General features: G+C 35.5%; 1 protein-coding gene across 14 annotated transcripts in view; it reads right to left on the bottom strand.

The window, feature by feature from the left end:
• BAZ2B (bromodomain adjacent to zinc finger domain 2B) overlaps positions 1-20,462 on the bottom strand; it is a 403,884-nt gene that overhangs the window by 173,032 nt on the left and 210,390 nt on the right. The window contains exon 3 of one of the 14 annotated variants that reach the window (XM_063694876.1): positions 1,577-1,704. The exons of the other annotated variants lie outside the window; for them this stretch is intronic. The gene's annotated coding sequence lies outside the window, so the exon portion shown is untranslated. The remainder of the gene's footprint in view (positions 1-1,576; positions 1,705-20,462) is intronic. 14 annotated transcript variants of the gene reach the window in all.

A 20,462-nucleotide genomic window follows, 5' to 3' on the forward strand; every position in this document is an offset into this window, starting at 1 on the left:
TGGGTCAACTACTGCAAGTTCATCTTACACATATCCTTTTTTTGTCATTTTATAGAAATTTAACAAATCCACTCTAGCCTTTGCACTCTAGAATGAAGATTGTCTTATGCCTGAATTTACAAGGTTTAGTTTTAAGTTTTCTTTTTAAGTTAAATATTATTCTTTCAGTTTTATTTACTATCATCCCCTCTAAAGCACAAGAAATCCTGGCCATCAACTTGATAGTTAAAAGGTGAGAAGGCAATGCCTTTGTAATTGTGAAATTGTATAACTGTGAAAAATCCATAAAACAATCATTGGCTTACCATATCGTAAGAACTAGTCAAAGAACAAGTATAGATATGTAACAAACCTGCATGTTGTGCACATGTACCCTAGAACTTAAAGTATAATAAAAAATATATATATAAATAATAAAAACAAAATAAAATAATATGCACCAAAGGTTACTAAAAGCAGTGGGTCAAAATTTGAGGAGAAACAGGATATTTGCATAGTCTCAAAGTATCTCCTCCAAAATATCAATTAAATGAAAAGATGAAAAGAATAGTTTCACAGTGGAGAAACAACATTACCTATAACAAAATATCAACATCATGTATTTTCTGATGCCCCAGAAGAGTCCATCACTTCTGTGGTATTCTTCCCAAAAATACAAACTCAGCTGAACCATGAGAAACCACACAAACCCAAATTGAAAAACCATATACAAAATAACTGACCAGTATTCATCAAAAGTGTCATGGTCATGAAAGAAAGAAAGAAAAAAAAAGACTGTGGAATTGCCATAGGTTGGAGACTAAGGAGACTAGGAATTCCTTAGTGTGAGACCTAGGATTGATCCCACAACTAAATGTGATGTGGGATCCTAAGTTGGATTTTAGAACAAGAAAAGGATATTAATGGCAAAACTAGTGAAAATCATATAAGGTCTGTAGTTTAGTTAATAGTATTCTATCAATGTTAATTTCCTGATGTTTATAATTTTGATAACTGTACTCTGGTTATACAACTTATTAACATTAGGGGAAGCTGGATGAAAAATATATGTGAACTCTGTTTTTTATTTTTAGGTCTAAAATTATTTCAAAATAAAAAGTAAAAAAACAAACAAACAAAAAACCCCACAAAGTCTTCCATATAGTAAGCACTAAAAAAAAAATACATATGCATTGAAGTTAAAGAGTATAAAAAACTAAACCTTGAAGGAATGAAGAACAGACTACATTGTGTCACTGAGATATTTGCTAATAAACATTACTGGGTTCAAACACTGTGCCTGAAGTTTATTAGTTGTGATTTTGTAAAAATTATGTAATTTCTCTCAGTTCTCAATTTCCTCATGAGTGATTTGAAGAAGATGTAGTTGCGAGGATTAAATGAGATAATGCATGTAAAGGGCAGAGTACCTAGCATTTAATACTTGTTAGCTATTGTTTTTAATGAGTGAGCATCTATGTATATAATTACCCATGTGTATATGTGGCAAGAAAAGAAACCTCAAGGTATTCTAAATTATTCATGTTAAAGTGAATATTTAAGAGTTATACTATTTATAGATTATGTATATCCTTACCATGGCATTATATTTTTAGCCAGATAGATGACGTGCTAAGAATTTAAAATAAATGTCTCATAATTGTACAGATATCAATGTGGTAAGGTATGTTATCTTAAAATTTTCCAAATAAGCTGATTTTTCACCTATAATACAAATACAGATGAAAAATTAATACATTCATTTTGTTGACAAAATATGTTATCATGAGTTATTATTTATAATTCAATCATAGTACATAAAAATCTGCAGAAACTCATTTATTCATATCTTTTTAGAAAAATATATTCATTAAAATAAAAACAGTTCAGGTATCCAAGAGCCATCTATTCCTAGATTTCTGTTAGGGCCAGAGCATCCACATCTGACACCTACGCTCCTATAATGGCCTCTCGTTCTGACCCTTTGTGTTAAGAATACTCCTTTCATCTTGGGTTCCAAATGATCACGAACTAACCCATTCTTTGTGTTCAAAACCAGCCTAGATATCACAAGATCACAACAAACGGAGTATAATAACATGACCTCCCGTCTATAATTCAACAATGGAAGAATATCTAGTAGGTACATCTTTTAACTTAAGGCCATTCAAGAGATTATAGTTTCTAATGTATAACTTGGTCATTTTTTTTTTGAGAACAAGGTCTCTCTCTGTCACCCAGGCTGGAGTGCAGTGTTGTGATCATGGCTCACTGCAGCCTCAACCTCCTGGGCTCCAGTGATCCTCCCACCTCAGCCTCCCAAATAACAGAGACTACAGGTACCTGTCATCATGCTTGGCTAATTTTTTCTATTTTTTGTTAGAGACAGGTTTTTGCCATGTTGCCCAGGCTGGTCTTGAACTCTTGAGTTCAAACTATCTGCCTGTCTTCGCCTCCCAAAGTGCTGGGATGCCTTATTTCAAAATTTAACTAGGCTGGGCGCGGTGGCTCACGCCTGTAATTCCAGAGCTTTGGGAGGCCGAGGTGGGCAGATCACTTGAGTTCAGGAGTTCGAGACCAGCCTGGCCAACATGGTGAAACCCTGTCTCCACTAAAAATACAAAAATTAGCAAGACCCACGCGGTGGTGGGTGCCTGTAATCCCAGCTACTCGGGAGGCTGAGGCAGGAGAATTGCTGGAACTCAGGAGGTGGATATTGCAGTGAGCCAAGGTTGCACCACTGTACTCCATTCTGGGCAACAGAGTGAGACTCCGTCTCAAAAAAAAAACAAAACCAAAACAAAACAAAACAAAAAAATGAGAAGAAAAGAAAAAAGAAGGTTAACTAGTTAAAAGACGACTATAACCACAAATTAACGCAAAACACTATAGTAAAAAAAAAAAATGTTGTGAACCATGGGAGAAATATGTGCAAAAGATGAAGGGATTACAAATGATTTGATACATTATAGATGTTTCCTGTAGCCTAAAGCAGTGATTTTGGTTTTCTGACACACCATCTCCCCAACCAGGGAACATATGGGTGACATTTTTGGTTGTCACAACTGGAAGAGTGCTAATGGCATTGAGTGGAGATAGAGGCCAGGGATGCTGTTAAATACCCTAAAATGGACAAGAAGAACAGTCTTCCCCCTACGGAATTATCCAAACTAAGTTGTTAGTGTTGCTATGGATGAAAAACTCTGATCTAAAATATCAAAAAGGCTATTATTTGAAATTCAACTAGCTACGACTTTAATAGTAATTCTATATAACTATAATAGTAAGATGAGTCAAGCTGATTTTGATGACCCAAAGCTACTGTAATAAGTGATAAAATTATACTCAACATCTTTTGTGTCAGCATCCTTCTAAGAGTCTAATATTTCACATTTTATCCAAATTTTTAAACACTGATAATGTATCACATGCAATTAACACACATCACAATGCTCACTCATACTGGGTAACATACATTTGCTGTATTTTACTAAAATGACATTTATCTATAACAATTCTGAGCGCAAATAAAAATCCAAATTTATGAAAATGACAGACCACAACTTCTTCCCTGCATGATGATTTTATGTACTATAAAAGGATTCAATGATCAGTTGTTAATGATAATATTGTTCAAGTTTATGTATCTCAAGTATTCCTGTTTTGTGTAATCATAGAGTTCAGGAACACTGACAGCTGGTAGGTGTAAACCTGAACAGGTGCTAACAGGGAGACCAAGACACGTTGCCTGAGATATGTAAACGTGATTAGTTCCCTGTGTTTCAGGTGCACTGATACTTTAGTGTTGCCATATACAGTCAAGAAAAGCAAGGTAATAAAAAAAAAGTATAGCCACAGATTAAAGATGCAGAAATTACAAATAAAAATAGACTTAGATCTATTTTTCCTGAAAGGACTTTTTTAAAAGAATGATTTTATTTGTACTAACAGTAGCAAAAGTTATCTGTGGGAGTTCAAAACACAGCAGATTCAGTGAGTCCTTACTTTTCCTTTATAATGTAACCTCAGAGAAATATGATAATTAGGAAGAATATCAGGAGGTAGTCACTATGCTACTTCTTTTGGTTTATCAGAACCACTAAGAGTAGAGTTTTATTATACAAGTTCAATATTTTCTAAAAATTCTGAGAAAGGTTTACATATCATTATTTGTTTAGACAACTTCCAGGCAACTGAACATTTGAACATATAAAACTTCAAGATATTAAATAGCAAAACAAAAACAAAAACCAGGCAACAAATGAAAAATTTTCTGTTAAAGGACATTCAGAAATAGGGGATGTGGCCGAAATACCTTATCAGACAGCAGACAAAATTATTCTTTGAAAATAATATGTTCATAGGAAAAAGATTCTATTCATAAAATTTTTATTTACCTACATTTTCCGAAACAGAATTTCAAAGAATTAAGTATGGTATATAGTGGTTTAAAATGTGAATATGTAAAATGAATTGCTTTTTTTGTCATTTGACACATTTTACCACTATAAACAAACAATTTATTACATCCTCAAACAGAACTGGCTGGCAACCAGGTGTTCTGTGTGTTAACCTGTGATATTCAGCAAGTTTCAGACTCCCCTAAATACTAGTTTCCTTACCTAAAAAATTATGAGATTGAATTAAACCAGCTCTCAAGTTTCTATCAGAGTTTTACAAAATTGGTGGTTAAAAAACAACTGACCCCCAAAACCAACAAAAAACACACACAAAATTAATACTGCATTGAAATATTTAACAATTTAATTCCATTTTGTCCTTATCATTCTTTTCATTGGCAGTCTTGATTCTATCTCCAAATGTGTATCATGTTAAATTATAGATTTCTGTTAAATCTTTTAAAGATTTACTCTTGTTGTACTTCTATCTCAAGAGACCTGATGGTGAGAAATTATCCAAGGGTAAAAGTAGTGGTTTTCATATTGCTCAGCAAATAATCTATTCAGAGAGTATCCCTTTCCATCCAAAGGATTAAATATTCCTTTGCAATGAGCTATCTGTGGGGAAGACGTTATCCTAAGACTTATGAAAAAGATATAAAAGATAATAAGAGTTAAGAAAGATTTAATATCTCTGTATCAACTAAATTGTAGGTATAGTCTGTGAATTTAAATACTAACTAGACTTAGAAATGTCTAACAAGGAAACAAAGGTTAGAAAGATAAAGAGAGAGATGGTGTATGGTTAGCTGATCCTTTCATCTACAAATCCAAGGGGCTCCAAAGAACAAGCAAAAGACCTAAAACTTTGCTTAACTAAGAAACACAATTAAAATTTTAATTAGAATATTTAAGATAGTTCTGGAAAGCAACTGAAACCAATGCATGAGATGAAAAAATAAAGCAGAGAATCAAACAGAAATCATATTACTCTATATAAAATATCCATGTATACTCAGAAGCCCAGGAAGCAAAGTCTAAGTACTACATGTCTGATGAACTAAAATAAAAAGTCCCTTTTAATAGGAAAGATGCAGAACCACATAACAGGAACAATATACCTCTTAAAGAACAAAGTGGGGATAACAGGTTGTGAATACCATGCAAAAAATGTGGGCTTTTCTTTTTCTTCTTCTTTTTTTTTTTTTCTTTTGTGCTGGTCACCCTCACATTAGGTTTGTCTTTTTAGTATTACCACTTTCCTACTCAAAAGTCTTCAAAGGAATATATATCCTAGAAATATACTCAAACACATTGGTAAATGTATACATAAAGGATATTTATTACACCACTATAATGGCAAAAGACTTTTAAAAACACATTTCCATCAATAAAGAATTGTTAAATTAGATTTTAAAAATCTTCACTAGATTACCATGCAGGTGTTCAAAAAGAAAGAGGTAGACCTATACTAGCTAATATGTTAAATATAAAGAGCAAGGTGGGGGAGACTATAAATAGCAAGATCTCATTTGTGATAAAGAAAAATAAGGCCGGGCGCGGTGGCTCACGCCTGTAATCCCAGCACTTTGGGAGGCCGAGGCGGGCGGATCACGAGGTCAGGAGATCGAGACCATCCTGGCTAACACAGTGAAACCCCGTCTCTACTAAAAATACAAAAAAAATTAGCCGGGCGTGGTGGCGGGCACCTGTAGTCCCAGCTACGCAGGAGGCTGAGGCAGGAGAATGGCATGAACCCGGGAGGCGGAGCTTGCAGTGAGCCGAGATCGCGCCACTGCACTCCAGCCTGGGCGACAGAGCGAGACTCCGTCTCAAAAAAAAAAAAGAAAAAGAAGAGGAAGATATATTCATATACTTGTATGCTCATAGACTATTTCTAGAAAAACATGTAAGAAATTTGTAACTGTATTTACTTCTAGGCAATGGGGAAATTGGATTCTAGGATGGGATAATTATTTTTCAGCACATATTTTTTCTGCTTGAATGTTTTACCATGTGATTGTATTAAGGACAGTTAAGTCAACAAAAAGAGAAAGATTTCTAAAGGTTTGTTATTGCTAGAAATTACCTTTCAAAATGCTCCAGAGTCTTATGCTACCGTTAAGTCTTAGGAAGCAGGGAACCTACTCCCAGTAACCTTGAAATAGAGGCTCTAGCTCTGGCCCACATACCAACTACTTGTGTCAAGGATCTTCTTTTGTATGTTTTGTACATTGTGATTCTATGTGAGATTTTGTTTAAAGAAAAGGTCCCAGTGCTTTTTTAAAAAGGTGGTAAACCATTGGTTTAACGAATATCAGTTCTCATTCCAGTTCTTAATAACATGGGTATCTTTCTAATCCTACTCACTGTGATGTCAGAGTCTGAGTCCTCACCTTCAAGTAGGAGGCGCTTTCACTGTTCCCTGGTCTTTAATTTCTAATTTCAAACCACTGCCCACGGTATCTTAAATCTTATTTCCTCATGGTGATCATATTCCTAGTTCTGCATCCTAAACATCCAGACTCTGACCTGTTGAGTCAATCACCTACTTGGGGAGGTTTTAAGTGATTTATTTTGTTATCTATCCACTATTCCCTTTCCAAGTTTCAACAAGAGAAGCAAACAAGCAGAAGAAAGAACTTCAGAGCTTGAAGACAAGGCTTTCAAATTAATCCAATCAGATAAAGAAAAAAAAAGAATTTAAAAAAATGTACAAAGCTTCCAAGGAGTCTGGGATTAAGTTAAATGACCAAACATAGGAATAATAGTGTTCCTGAGAAAGAGGAAAAATCTAAGTTTGGAAAACTTATTTGAAAGAATAATCAAGAAAAACTTCCCTGGCCTTGCTAGAGATCTAGACATCCAAATACAAGAAGCTCAAAGGACACCTGGAAAATCAATCACAAAACGATCAGGATTACAGGCCACAGCCCAATTGGATTTTTTTTTAACACAAAGAATTGGATTTTTTATTTTTATTCTTTAATTTTTTAGACAGAGTCTCTGTTGCTCAGGCTGGAGTATAGCAGTGCAATCTCGGCTACTGCAATCTCCACCTCCTGGGTTCCAGTAATTCTTCTGCTTCAGCCTCCCAAGTAGCTGGGACTACAGGTGCCTGCCATCACTCCTGGCTAATTTTTGTATTTTTAATAGACAGGATTTCACCATGTTGCCCAGGCTGGTCTTGAACTCCTGACCTTAAGTGATCCACCCGCCTCGGCCTCCCAAAGTGCTGGGATTACAGGTGTTAGCTACCGCACCCACCAATAATTGGATTGCTTTTAACACAAAGAAAGGATAAACACTTCAGGTGATGGATATCCCATTTACCCTGATGTGACTATAATGCATTGTATGCCTGTATCAAAATATCTCATGTATCCCATAATATATGCCATGTACCCACAACATTTGAAAATAAAAAAGAACAAAAAAAAGAAATACACCAAAATGTTAACAATGGTTCTCAGAATGGTGAAATTATAAATGACTTTAATTTGTTTTTATACTTTTCATTTGTTTTTTATACTTTTCAGTCTATTTCAATTTTCCACATTAAAAAATATTACACAAAAATGAAACACACCCATTTTCTGTTTTTTTAGGGGGAAGAACTAACCTTAAAATTTATATTTAGCATAGGAAAAACTACTGATCACAAGGTGATCAACAATGAAATGAGCTATTTTACAGAGGTAAAATCTATCCTTGATGATACTTTAGGAAGCTGATTAATAGTCATTTCTCCAGGATGGTCCAAAAGAAGTGAATTAGTCACAAACTCTGGAGCTTCATTTCCAGGTACCATTAACCTAAAGAGTCACAAAATTTCAGTAACACTAAAAAGAAATAATTTTACATTAAAAAGCCACATGTATTTTGAGAACCAACCTATCAGTGTTACTGACCTATTCACTAACCAAAAAGCAAGATTCTAGATTAACTCATAAAGCCTATTTCCTCTCATTTATGCTTTTCCCCTAATAATGAAGAGACAGCATACTATCCATGGATAGGTATTTCTTGATGTCCAATATGTTACACCACTGAGTCGCTGATTATTCAAGTTATCAAGAACAAACTTGATAGAAATGGAAAAACAGCAATGAAATAGAAGACATAAAGAAAACTAATAGAAACTTTAGAACTGACAACAGTAATCTGAATAAAAAACTCACTGAATGGACTCAATAGCAAAATGAAGATGATAAAAAAAAAGAGCCAATGAACTCAAAGGTAGATCGATAGAAATTATCCAGTCTGAACAACAGACAAAATAAGCATTGAAAAACAGTTAAAACTGACCCAGGGACCTGTGAGACGATAACAAAATGTCTGAGATTCATGTCAACAGAATCTTAGGGGAGGAAAAATGGTGTAGAGTTGAAAAATTATTTGAAGAGGTGGTGGCTAAAAACTTTTCATTTTTGGTTAAAGACATAAAAACCTAAAGATTCAAGAAGATGAGCAAACCCCAAACCGGATAAACCCAAAAAGAAATTGAAATCTAGACTGAAATGCCAGGTGTGATGGCTCATGCCTATAATCTCAGCACTTTGGGAGGTTGGGTGGGAGGATCACTTGAGGCCAGGTGCTAGAGACCAGCCTAGGCAAATTAGAAGAACCCATCCCTACTAAATTAAAAAAAAAAATTAGCCAGCCAGTATGGACTACAGGCATCTATCTGTAGTCCTAGCTATTTGGGAGGCTGAGGCAGGAGGACTGCTTAAGCCCAGGAGTTTTAGGCTGCAATGAGGTTTGGCTACACCACTGCACTCCAGCCAGGGTGAGAGTGAGACCCTGTCTCAAAAAAGTTAGAAAAAGAAATCTAGACAGAAATGAACAAAATGGACAATTTTCAACTACACAGCTTTCATCAATTTATTTCTTGAAAGTAAGCTGAAACTTGGAATTACATTATATTGGTTTTCACCTATTCTTTCTTAGTCAATGTCAAAAACTAACTTCTTATAATGTTAATTTTTTCCTACATTTATGACAAAATTTCATAAATGCTAGCGTCTAAAAGAATACATAGCAAAATCATGCTTTTTTTGTAAATACTAAATTTACTTATAATTAATAATTCTTAATCGAGAAACCATACATCAAACAGATATGAAATATATAGATGAAACATGTAAGATAGTCAAATCTCCCCTTGTTACACTTTTCAATCCAAGCTTTAAAAAATGGTCCAATTATTTTAAACAAAATTTTATAATGCAGAAGTCCAAAATAGCAATAGAATCTACGCAACCTCCTAGAAGTTTACTAGCATGGGTATGACCCATCTAACCTAAACCAAATCTTAGTATTATGGTTTCATATTAACATTTCACATTAACTCTTTCCAGATTGATAATATCAAAAGTAAACCTTGACATTTTGGGTTTTAGAGTTTTTTTGTTTGTTTGTTTGTTTGCTTTGAGACATGGTCTCACTCTGTCTCCCAGCCTGGAGTGCAGTGGCGTGATCACAGCTTACTGACTGCAGCCTCGATCTTCCGTGCTCAAGCAGTCCTCCCACCTGAGCCTCCTGAGTAGCTAGGAGACCACAGGCTCATGCCAGCACACCTGGCTATTTTTTTTTAATTTTTATTTTTGAAGAGATGGGATCTCCCTATGTTGCTCAGGCTAGTAACTTGAAGGGTTTAAAGGGGATATAAACGCTATAGACACATAAAGAAATTAACATTTAACACACACTGTGCTTTGGTTAGCACATTGCAAACCTCTGGAGCTCCAGCATGCATCCCTGGTCAGCTTCCATTTTTCTCAGAGGTCTCCATTAACGTAGGCAAGATTGACAACAAAATGCACCTATAACATGCTTTCTGACATTACTGGTCTTGTCTAGAAGGCATGAAAACTTCCCCCAAAAACAGCTTTTTCAGAACCTGTTATAAAGATCTGCAAAAACCCAGAAGTTTGCAGGAGTCTATTTTATGGCTACTATTAAGTTTATATAAATTTTACCTGTTTAATATGTCTGAGGGTCATATTAACCTTAAAACAAAATTTTTAAAGCAGGCTCACAAAAATTTATTCTAGTCCTACCAACACTCACTAATGTATGTCCTCTCTCCTTTAGTTGGCTATTGATATCAATAACAAGGCTTAGAAATATGCAACAACCAAATTGCTTATAGATTTAAAAGGTAATTTCAAACATTCCCAATTTAAGTAATGTGCACTTCTGATGTTTAATGGTTTCTAAACTAACGATTGCTAGTTTAACATGTGCCTATCTGCTAGAAAGGAGGTGTATAATAATACTAGTGTTTGGGAGAAAATTAACTCTCTAATTGATGAGTATTAAGTCTTCTGTTAAAGGTTGTAGCATTTTAGAGCTCTAAACTGATATTCAAATTTTTAGCAATCATATTACTTTAAAACTTCCCATAGGCTATAATAGAAGTCAAAATTCTCCTATTAATAATTAACTATTATAGCCAACTGTTGCTGAAAATAGTCATTATTACTATCCTAATTCTTCTTTTTATTTCTCTGACCTGAACTGTCATCTAATTCATTCCTCTTTCCCCATGAACCAATTCATTGACAAAAGTCATGTGGTAGCACATATCTATTCTCCCATTCATATTAACAACAAAATTATACCGAAACTCCTTAGGCTTGACCTTATAGGCTTACTTATCTCTCAAAACTTACTTTCTCTGTATTTCCAGTCAAACTTAATTAGTCACCATCACCTGGTTCTTGCACCATACTTTCCCAAATCCTTAATTCCAACTGCATCCCTCTCCTTAACATGTTCTTCATCCCTTGCCCCATAATTGCGTATCAAATCCTCCCTACTCTTTAAACCCCAGGTCAAAGTGACACCATGAATGACACCCCTGACAAGGATACCCATAAATTACCTAAGCTGAAAGTCAGATATCCCAAACCCTTAGCACTGTTGACTGCTGACAATTTGGAGAAGTCAAAGTTCTAAATCCATAATAAAGTATTTTATCACTGTCTCTTCCACTGCACTTACCATATTTTATCCTGTATTACAACTATGAACTTGCATACATTTGCCTAAGAATTAGTAAGCTTATGGGAGTAGAAATCATGTTTTTAGTATCTTACATTTCCCAGAGCCTTAGAGGACTACTTTGCTTAAAACAGTTGCTTATTGAATGTTTGTTGAATAAATGAAAATATGTCTTCATTATTTATGTGCCTTAAATTAATACTTCATATTTTAAAACAAAAATATGACAAGAAAAACAGCAACGCTGTAACTATTAAGTTATAAAATCTGGATATTGGAGCTAGTATTTTATCAAGTCTGTTTCAAAATTATCATAGATTTTAAAATTCAAAGAAAATAATTGATTAAAAATAATTGTATTTCATACTTCAATGACAGAAGTCATATCAACACTTTCAATTCAAACTCAGAATTATAGTATTTTTGTTGTTATCTGTTTTTACATTTGTAGTCCTTGCTTTTAACATGTCAAAAATCTCAGTTAATGTGCCAACAACCTCTGTTCTTGACACTTTCAGCACCAACACTAACATAATAATACAATTCCTGAAAACACAGTTCTTTTGATCCTCAAAATACAGTCAACTAGTAAAACTAAAATATCTAAAAGTCACTTCAAACAGTTCTTTTGTGTGGTTATACCTTCAACTAGACACAAAATCAGGTCCACTCATTACATTTCATTGCAATTTTTAAGGACAGCATTCAACTATACAGCAAGCAATTCTGATGAACCCAAAATCAATGTATCAAAAGCAATATCTAAAAGTGCACTGTCCAATAGGACAGCCATTAACCACATGCAGAAAATTACATTTAAATTAATTAAAATTAAATAAAATTTAAAAGTCACACTAGCCATATTTTAAGTGCTCAACAGCTATCACATCATTATAGAAAGTTTTATGGCACAGTGTCTATCTAAATGATAATATTCTTCCCTCAGACACTGAAATCCTCTCACTTAGTGAGGAAGCCTGTTTCATACTGAGTAACTCGACTATTAAAACTGTTAAAACATGAGTTGGCAGCTTTAGGGCAGATACTACCTTATTAAAGTTTTCTTCAGAAAGATGGATGTGCAGTATTAGATACAAATCAGCAGTTAGCTCTATGAAGAAACTTAAACTAATATCATGTTACCATGTTTTCTTCACAGGGTATACTTACCATTACTAAAATGTTGGAATTTCATTAAAATCAGTGGTAGATTACTTGAGGTGGAGTTTAGCTTATTTATAAAGTGTTCACTTAAAAGCTTAAACTATTCACTCAGAAGATAACCTGAAATAACTCTCATTACATCTTTCATTACTTCTCAAATGTTTCCACTGAAATATCCCTAGCACAAATTGGAAGAATTTTGTTCTATTTGCAATATTGTAGGTCCAGTTTTTACTGGCAGAAGAGGCCATAAACATATACCTGATATAAGTGCTCAATGTATTAGTTAAAAAGAATTGAACAGAAAAAAAAGCAGAAACAGGTTATGTGTGCATGGGTTTCCCTTTGCCCTTCCACTGATGCTGATGACACTCTCCGTACAGGGAGGGTCTTCAAGAGCTGATAAGAAACTAAAGCCTAGGTATTCCACTGCCCTTTTATACTAGCACTTGCATTAGAATTCCAGAAGGGCCTATTACTAGGTAGGCAAAGCAAACATAAATAACATACAGGTAATGCTGGCTACCAACTCTAAAATTTTAAGTCATTTCTATTGACTGAACTCTTTAGTCCCAGTTACAGCAATATTTTTAAAACTTTGGGTCATAACCCATTCAAGGTCATGAAATCCACATAGTAGAATCATAAAAAAATGAAATATTCTGGGTCACTCTCAGAGATATTTGAAAAACACATATATATTTGGTTTCCCAGTAATGTATGGTTTCTACAGGGAAGCACAGAAGGATTTTACAATCCCTAATCATACTAGCTGCTATATTAAGATAATTACTACTATATACATATATAAACTACTATTTATACATATAAATACATTTATATAAACATACACACTCACATATACATGCACATACTACTACTACTACACTAGCAGAATTCAGGCTTTCTGTACACAATTCATTGATGAAAGCAGCTGTACAAAATTCTAAGAATTCCTCTAGGGCTCAGTGGCATATACTCTTAACCTTCCAGTCTATGACAAAGAAATATAGAGTATTTAATTTGGCTGGGCACCTGGAATGCCACCTAAATACTAGTCTTTTATTCTATATACTCAGCTAATTAAAGATATATCAAAGTTATTTCACCCAGATGCTCTAAGTGATAATTATACAAACTTTAACCATTTATGAAAACATCTGATGTTCAACCTTTCAGAAAGCATTTGCCACACCATGAAGCACGCTAGGCGCTCAGGATATAATGAATAAGTCAATTAGGTCAAATACTCTACCTCAAGGGTTTATACTCTAGTAGGTTGGAGCAATAGTGGGCCTAATCAACGCTGAGTTAAACAGATTCTTACTAGTAAGAAATTGAGCTAAGTGATAGTACCTGGGTACTAGGTATTAGAAGATGGTATTATATAAATTTAGGAAATGGGGTGGCCTTTTCAGGGGCCATATGTGTAGATGAGCAAACAAATTAAGAAAATAAGTAAGATATGCAGTTGGAAGATGTTATATTTATTCTTAATTTTGTTAATAATTAGGGATATCTATATTAAAAGTTATGCATTTTCTCATGCTCCAAAAAATATAAAAACATTTAATATGAAAAAAGAAAATGCTTCTGAAAATAGATTGCCATCTTAGAATCCAATATTAGTTATAGATTTAGAATAGTTTTTATAATATATAGGACATTATATAATTTTAATTATTTGCTAATTATCAAATTTATGATTCATCTTTACTTATAAATTTTAGTATCTACAAAGACCACATGGTAGTATTGGAGTAAAATAGGAGAAACAGATATGAGTATCCAAAACTATATATACATTTTAATCGAAGAAGAAATACTTTTTTTTTTTTTTTTTGAGACAGAGTCTCGCTCTGTTGCCCAGGCTGCAGTGCAGTGGGTCATTCGGCTCCCTGGAAGCTCTGCCTCCCGGGTTCTCACCATTCTCCTGCCTCAGCCTCCCAAGGACCTGGGACTACAGGCATGCACCATCTCGCCCAGCTAATTTTTTTTTGTATTTTTAGTAGAGATGGGGTTTCACGTGTTAGCCAGGATGGTCTCGATCTCCTGACCTCATGATCCGCCTGCCTCGGCCTCCCAAAGTGCTGGGATTACAGGCATGAGCCACCGCGCCCAGCCAGAAGAAATACTTTTTAAAAAATTAGGCTGAGCACGGTGGCTCACGCCTGTAATCCTAGCACTTTGGGAGGTCAAGGTGGGCAGATCACGAGGTCAGGAGATTGAGACCAGCCTGGCCAACATGGTGAAACCCCATCTCTACTAAAAAATACAAAAAACTAGCCAGGCGTGATGGCACATGCCTGTAGTCCCAGCTACTCAGGAGGCTGAGGCAGAGGAATCCCTTGAACCCAGGAGGCGGAGGTTGCAGTAAGCCAAGATTGCGCCACTGCACTCTCCAGCCTGGTGATAGAGCAAGACTCCATCTAAAAAAAAAAAAAAAAAAAAAAAAAAAAAAAAAAAAAAAAAAAAAAAAAAATTAATGCTACCAGAATGGCTTGAACGTGGGAGGCGGAGGTTGCAGTGGACCGATTGCACCACTGCACTCCAGCCTGAGCAACAGAGTGAGACTCTGCGGGGAAAAAAAAAAAAAAAAGCCGGCCACGGTGGCTCATGCCTTAATCCCAGCACTTTGGAGGCCAAGCCAGGCGGATCACCTGAGGTTGGGAGTTCGAGACCAGCCTGACCAACATGGAGAAACCCCATCTCTACTAAAAACACAAAATTAGCCGGGCATGGTGACGCATGACTGTAATCCCAACTACTCAGGAAGGCTGAGGCAGGAGAATCGCTTGAACCCGGGAGGTGGATGTTGCGGTGAGCCAAGATCGCGCCATTGCACTCCAGCCTGGGCAACAAGAGTGAAACTCCGTCTCAAAAAAAAAAAAAAAAATTAATGCTACCATAGTTAAAGAAGAGAATTTTGAGAATTCTGATAAAAATTCAAGAAAAAATTGTTACACATTAAGGATTTATCCCTTTTTTGCCTCTTGTGTTGAAATAGGTGGTGTATTATTTATTTAACAACTATTTTTGAGCATTAACTACAAATCTCTATGCTGGTTTAGTCGTTAGAAAATAAAGATAAAATCATAGTCCTTACCTTATAAAAGTTCATCATTTAATAATTCTCACTGCTCAATTTTCTCTAAATTTCTTTTCATTTCATACTGTTATCTCCATAATTCAACCTAAATCTCAATTACTATAATTTTTTTATTTTTCTGATAAACAGAAATGTATGTGCTCACTTCACTAAATTCAGAGTAGTGAGAGGGGTACAAAGGAGATGCAAACACAAAGATTTTGGAGACAGGCAGTTTCACTCATGAACTACCAGGAAGAAAAAAGACCTTTTGCCTTGATGTAATTTTTAAATGATGACAGTTTTCATAAAAGTTCCACCCTCCACCTCCATCCAGGAAGTAGGAAGGTCCATGACTCATTATGCTTTCCCTGTGCTTGACTCAGGCTTCCTCTTTACACACTGCCTAATTCAGCAGATAGGACTTCCTGATGTTGAGGAAATCCTTGTCTCTTAACAGTGGGCCACATGGTCCCATTCCTGTGGTCAAAGCTGTCTGAAACAGATATAACCCAAGAAGAGAAGAGTTGGCCAGAAATCTATGTGTCAGTGGTCTCTAAAAGATTCTATACTCTAATCAGATTCTTTCTGATACAAACATTTTCAATGACAGAAACAGGGAAAGTGGTTGCTGAGATTAAGAGATCCTTAAGGCTGGGGGCCTAAGTATACAAGTTTAAAAAAGTGGGTTGGAAAAAAATAATGGAAGAGTAAATGTACAGAGAAGTTGAGTGGCCTTGAGAGAGAGAGAAGATACTCTTCTGTTACTGTTCCCTGCCAACGAAAGAGCCTAGTAGAAAACTTCCTAACAAATATGATGCTTGTCTTTTCTCATGTTCACTCATGCTACTTACACCACTGAGACATATTCTGGTTTTCACTTCCAATAATCCAAACAATATACTCCTTTAAATATACGCCCTAGTGTTCCTTTATCCATAAAGCTGGATGTGACTAATCTTGGGTCCCAACTTCCCATCTTTGAATTATGGAGCACTTTAGCTTCTACCCAGGAAGCTGCTAATTACATGACTTTTTTACAGCTCTGTATTTGTTTTACGAATACACTGTATTATTCAGCACACAACTAGTATGTCTGTTGAGCTTTGGTTGCTGAATCAGTACAATGAAACTAATTATGCTTACTTCAAAGAGTTATAAAGAGAGGGCCTAGTACACTTCCTGCTAGGTATTTTGTTCTTACATGTTTGGCCAGGAGAATACAAAGAAGAAAATATTTTCTTTAAACTTATGATACAAAGGTAAAAAAAAGCTCAATAAAAGTCAACATTATTTATTTTATAAGTTAAATGTAAGCAAACATGTTGAAATGTCAAGATAATTTTCAATTCCAAGCCGATTTAATTCGCAGGTAAACCTAAAGAGGTGTTCAAGAGTATATTAGGCGATCCCCTGTCAATCTAGCTTTCAAAAATGCCATCTTTACCTTAGCTTTAGATAATTGTATAATTTGAAATTTTGTTTTAGATAACAATGACATTTTTATTTTAGTTCTTAGATAACTAAAATAGTAAAACTGCTTTTCCCTGAGAAGTTAATATGTAATTTTATAACCTTCATTATACACAAAATTAATTTTGTTCAGACTATAACAGTGCATTTTTCAGTAATCTAGGGACCAAGTTTTCTCCTTTTGACATTAATAATCTCCAAATATACATAAAAAGTTATTATTATAATTCCCCCTACCATTCTCTTAAGTATACCATTTGGTCAAATTATGTATTAACTTATTGTTTCAATTATGCCTCATCCATTTCCCTCATAATTTTTATTATTTTCTGAATTGCATACACTTGTCCATGTCTTACTGTACTTACTGTATTGGCAATACCCAAATATTAACATAAATAACGTTGACTTTTATTAAGCTGTTTTTCTACCCTTGTATCTTAAGTTGGAGAAAATATTTTCTTTCTGTATTCTCCTGGCCAAATACATAACAAAATACCTAACAGGAGGCATGCTACACCCTCTCTTTATTATTATTTTTTTCTTCTACTTTTAAGTTCAGGGGTACATGTACAGGATGTGCAGGTTTGTTATATAGGTAAACACGTGCCATGGTGGTCTCCTGCACAGATCAACCCATCACCCAGGTATTAAGCCCAACATCCATTAGCTATTCCTCCTGATGCTCTCTCTCACCCCCGTCCCCGCCACTCCGACATGCACCAGTGTGTGTATATCTCCTCCTTGTGTCCACATGTTCTCATTATTCAGTTCCACTTACACGTGAAAACATGCTACGTTTGATTTTCTGTTCTTCTGTTAGAATGCTCGGGATAATGGCTTCGAACTCCATCCATGTCCCTGCAAAGGACATGATCTCATTCCTTTTATGGCTGCATAGTATTATTCCATGGTGTATGTACCACATTTTCTTTATCCAGTCTATCATTGATGGGCATTAAAGTTGAGTCCATATCTCTGCAATTCTGAATAGTGCTGCAGTGAACATACATGTGTATGTATCTTTATACTAGAATGATTTATATTCCTATGGGTATACACCCAGTTATGGGATTGCTGGGTCAAATGGTATTTCAGCTTCTAGACCTTTGAGGAATTGCCATACTGTCTTCCACATGGTTGAACTAATTTACACTCCCATCAACAGTGTAAAAGCATTCCTTTTCCCCTGCAACCTCACCAGCATCTGTTGTTTTTGACTTTTTAATAATAGCCATTCTGACTGGTGTGAGATGGTATCTCGTTGTGGTTTTGATCATCATTTCTCTAATGATCGGTGATGTTGAGCTTTTTTTCATATGTTTGTTGGCCACATGTATGTCTTCTTTTGAGAAGTGTCTGTTCATGTCCTTTGCCCACTTTTTAATGGGGCTGTTTGTTTCTTATAAATTTGTTTAAGTTCCTTGTAGACTCTGGATATTAGACCCTTGTCAGTTGGATAGATTACAAAGTTTTCTCCCATTTTGTAGGCTGTCTGTTCACTCTGATGATAGTTTCTTTTACTGTGCAGAAGCTCTTTGGTTTAATTAGGTCCCATTTACCAGTATTTGCTTTTGTTGCAACTGCTTTTGGCATTTTCATCATAAAATCTTTGCCCATGCCTATGTCCTGAATGGTACTACCTAGATTTTCTTCTAGGGTTTTTACAGTTTTGGGTTTTACATTTAAGTCTTTAATCCATCTTGAGTTAATTTTTGTATATGGTATAAGAAGTGGATCCAGTTTCAGTTTTCTGCATATGGCTAGCCAGCTCTCCGAGCACCCTCTATTAAATAGGGAGTCCTTTTCCCATTGCTTGTTTTTGTCAGGTTTCTTGAAGATCAGATGATTGTAGGTATGTGATCTTATTTCTGAGTTCTCTATTCTGTTCTATTGATCTCTGTGTTTGTTCTTATACCTGCACCATGCTGTTTTGGTTACTGTAGCCTTGTAGTATAGTTTGAAGTTGGGGAGCCTCCCGTGATGTTCTCTTTGAAGTGATGCCTCCAGCTTTGTTCTTTTTGCTTATTGTATTGGCCTTCTCTTTATTATAATATTCCTAGTTTTTATATGGAAGAATGAAGACCCTCTGTGACAATGCTCAGAGAAAATAAATTCCTTCATAGTACAAGGCCCTAAGTATACATCCTAAACATGTCTTAATATCACCTGCATTAAAATATGAAAACAGCTGGGAGGCCAGGTGCGGTGGTTCATGCCTGTAATCCCAACTCTTTGGGAGGACAAGGCATGCAGATCACCTGAAGTCAGGAATTCGAGACCAGCCTGGCAGACTGGGTTTCACCCAGTCTTTACTAAAAGTACAAAAATTAGCTGGGTGTGGTGGTGCGTGCCTGTAATCCCAGCTACTTGGGAGGCTGAGTCAGTAGAATCGCTTGAACCCAGGAGGCAGAGGTTGCAGTGAGCTGAGACCGCGCCACTGCACTCCAGCCTGGGTGACAGAGCAAGACTCTGTCTCAAAAAAAAAAAGAAAAAAGAAAAGGAAAGAAAATGGCTGGGCACGATAGCTAATGCCTGTAATCCCAGAACTTTTGGAGGCTGAGGCAGGCGGACTGCTTGAGCCCAGGAGTTCAAGATCAGCCTGGGCAACATGGTGAAACCCCATCTCTGTTTAAATATATATATGTTTTATATATATATGTTTTATATATATATGTTTTATATATATATATAAAGTAGCTGAGCATGGTGGCTTGCACCTATAGTCCCAGCTACTCAGGAGGCTGATGGGGGATGATCACCTGAGCCCAGGGAAGTTGAGGCTGCAGTGGGCTGTGATCATGCCATGCACTCCAGCCCGGGTGACGGAGTGAGATACTGTGTCAAATTCATATGCTGTACACATACACACACACTGTGTGTGTGCGTTTGTGTGTGAAAACATTCAATGTTTAAACACAGTGATATCATGAATATAACTATGAGCCAAAAATTTTTCAGTATTTCTACAAAGTAAAACAAAGTACAAACTCAGTAATAAAATTATTCTAAAAATGACCATTACCATGATTTTACAAACTTTTTAAAGTATCCTTTATAAACATAGTTTTCTGATTACTAAAATTAATGTAGTCTTATGATAAAACCATATATACCTAATTTAACCACAAAACTGTCTGTACTTTAAATGATCATCTAAATATTCTACTTCAAATGTTGAAAAGTTAAGAATATCCGAGTTCCTCAAAAGGCTAAACATTAAGAGTTACTGTATGACCCAGCAATTCAACTCTTAGGTAGAATTCTACTCCTATTCTTGGGCATATAACCTAAAGAAATGAAAATATATGTCTATACAAAAACTGGTACCTGAATGTTCATAGCTATTG

The sequence above is a fragment of the Gorilla gorilla genome, chromosome 11 (genome assembly GCF_029281585.2).
Source record: "Gorilla gorilla gorilla isolate KB3781 chromosome 11, NHGRI_mGorGor1-v2.1_pri, whole genome shotgun sequence".
NCBI classification, from domain to species: Eukaryota; Metazoa; Chordata; class Mammalia; order Primates; family Hominidae; genus Gorilla; species Gorilla gorilla.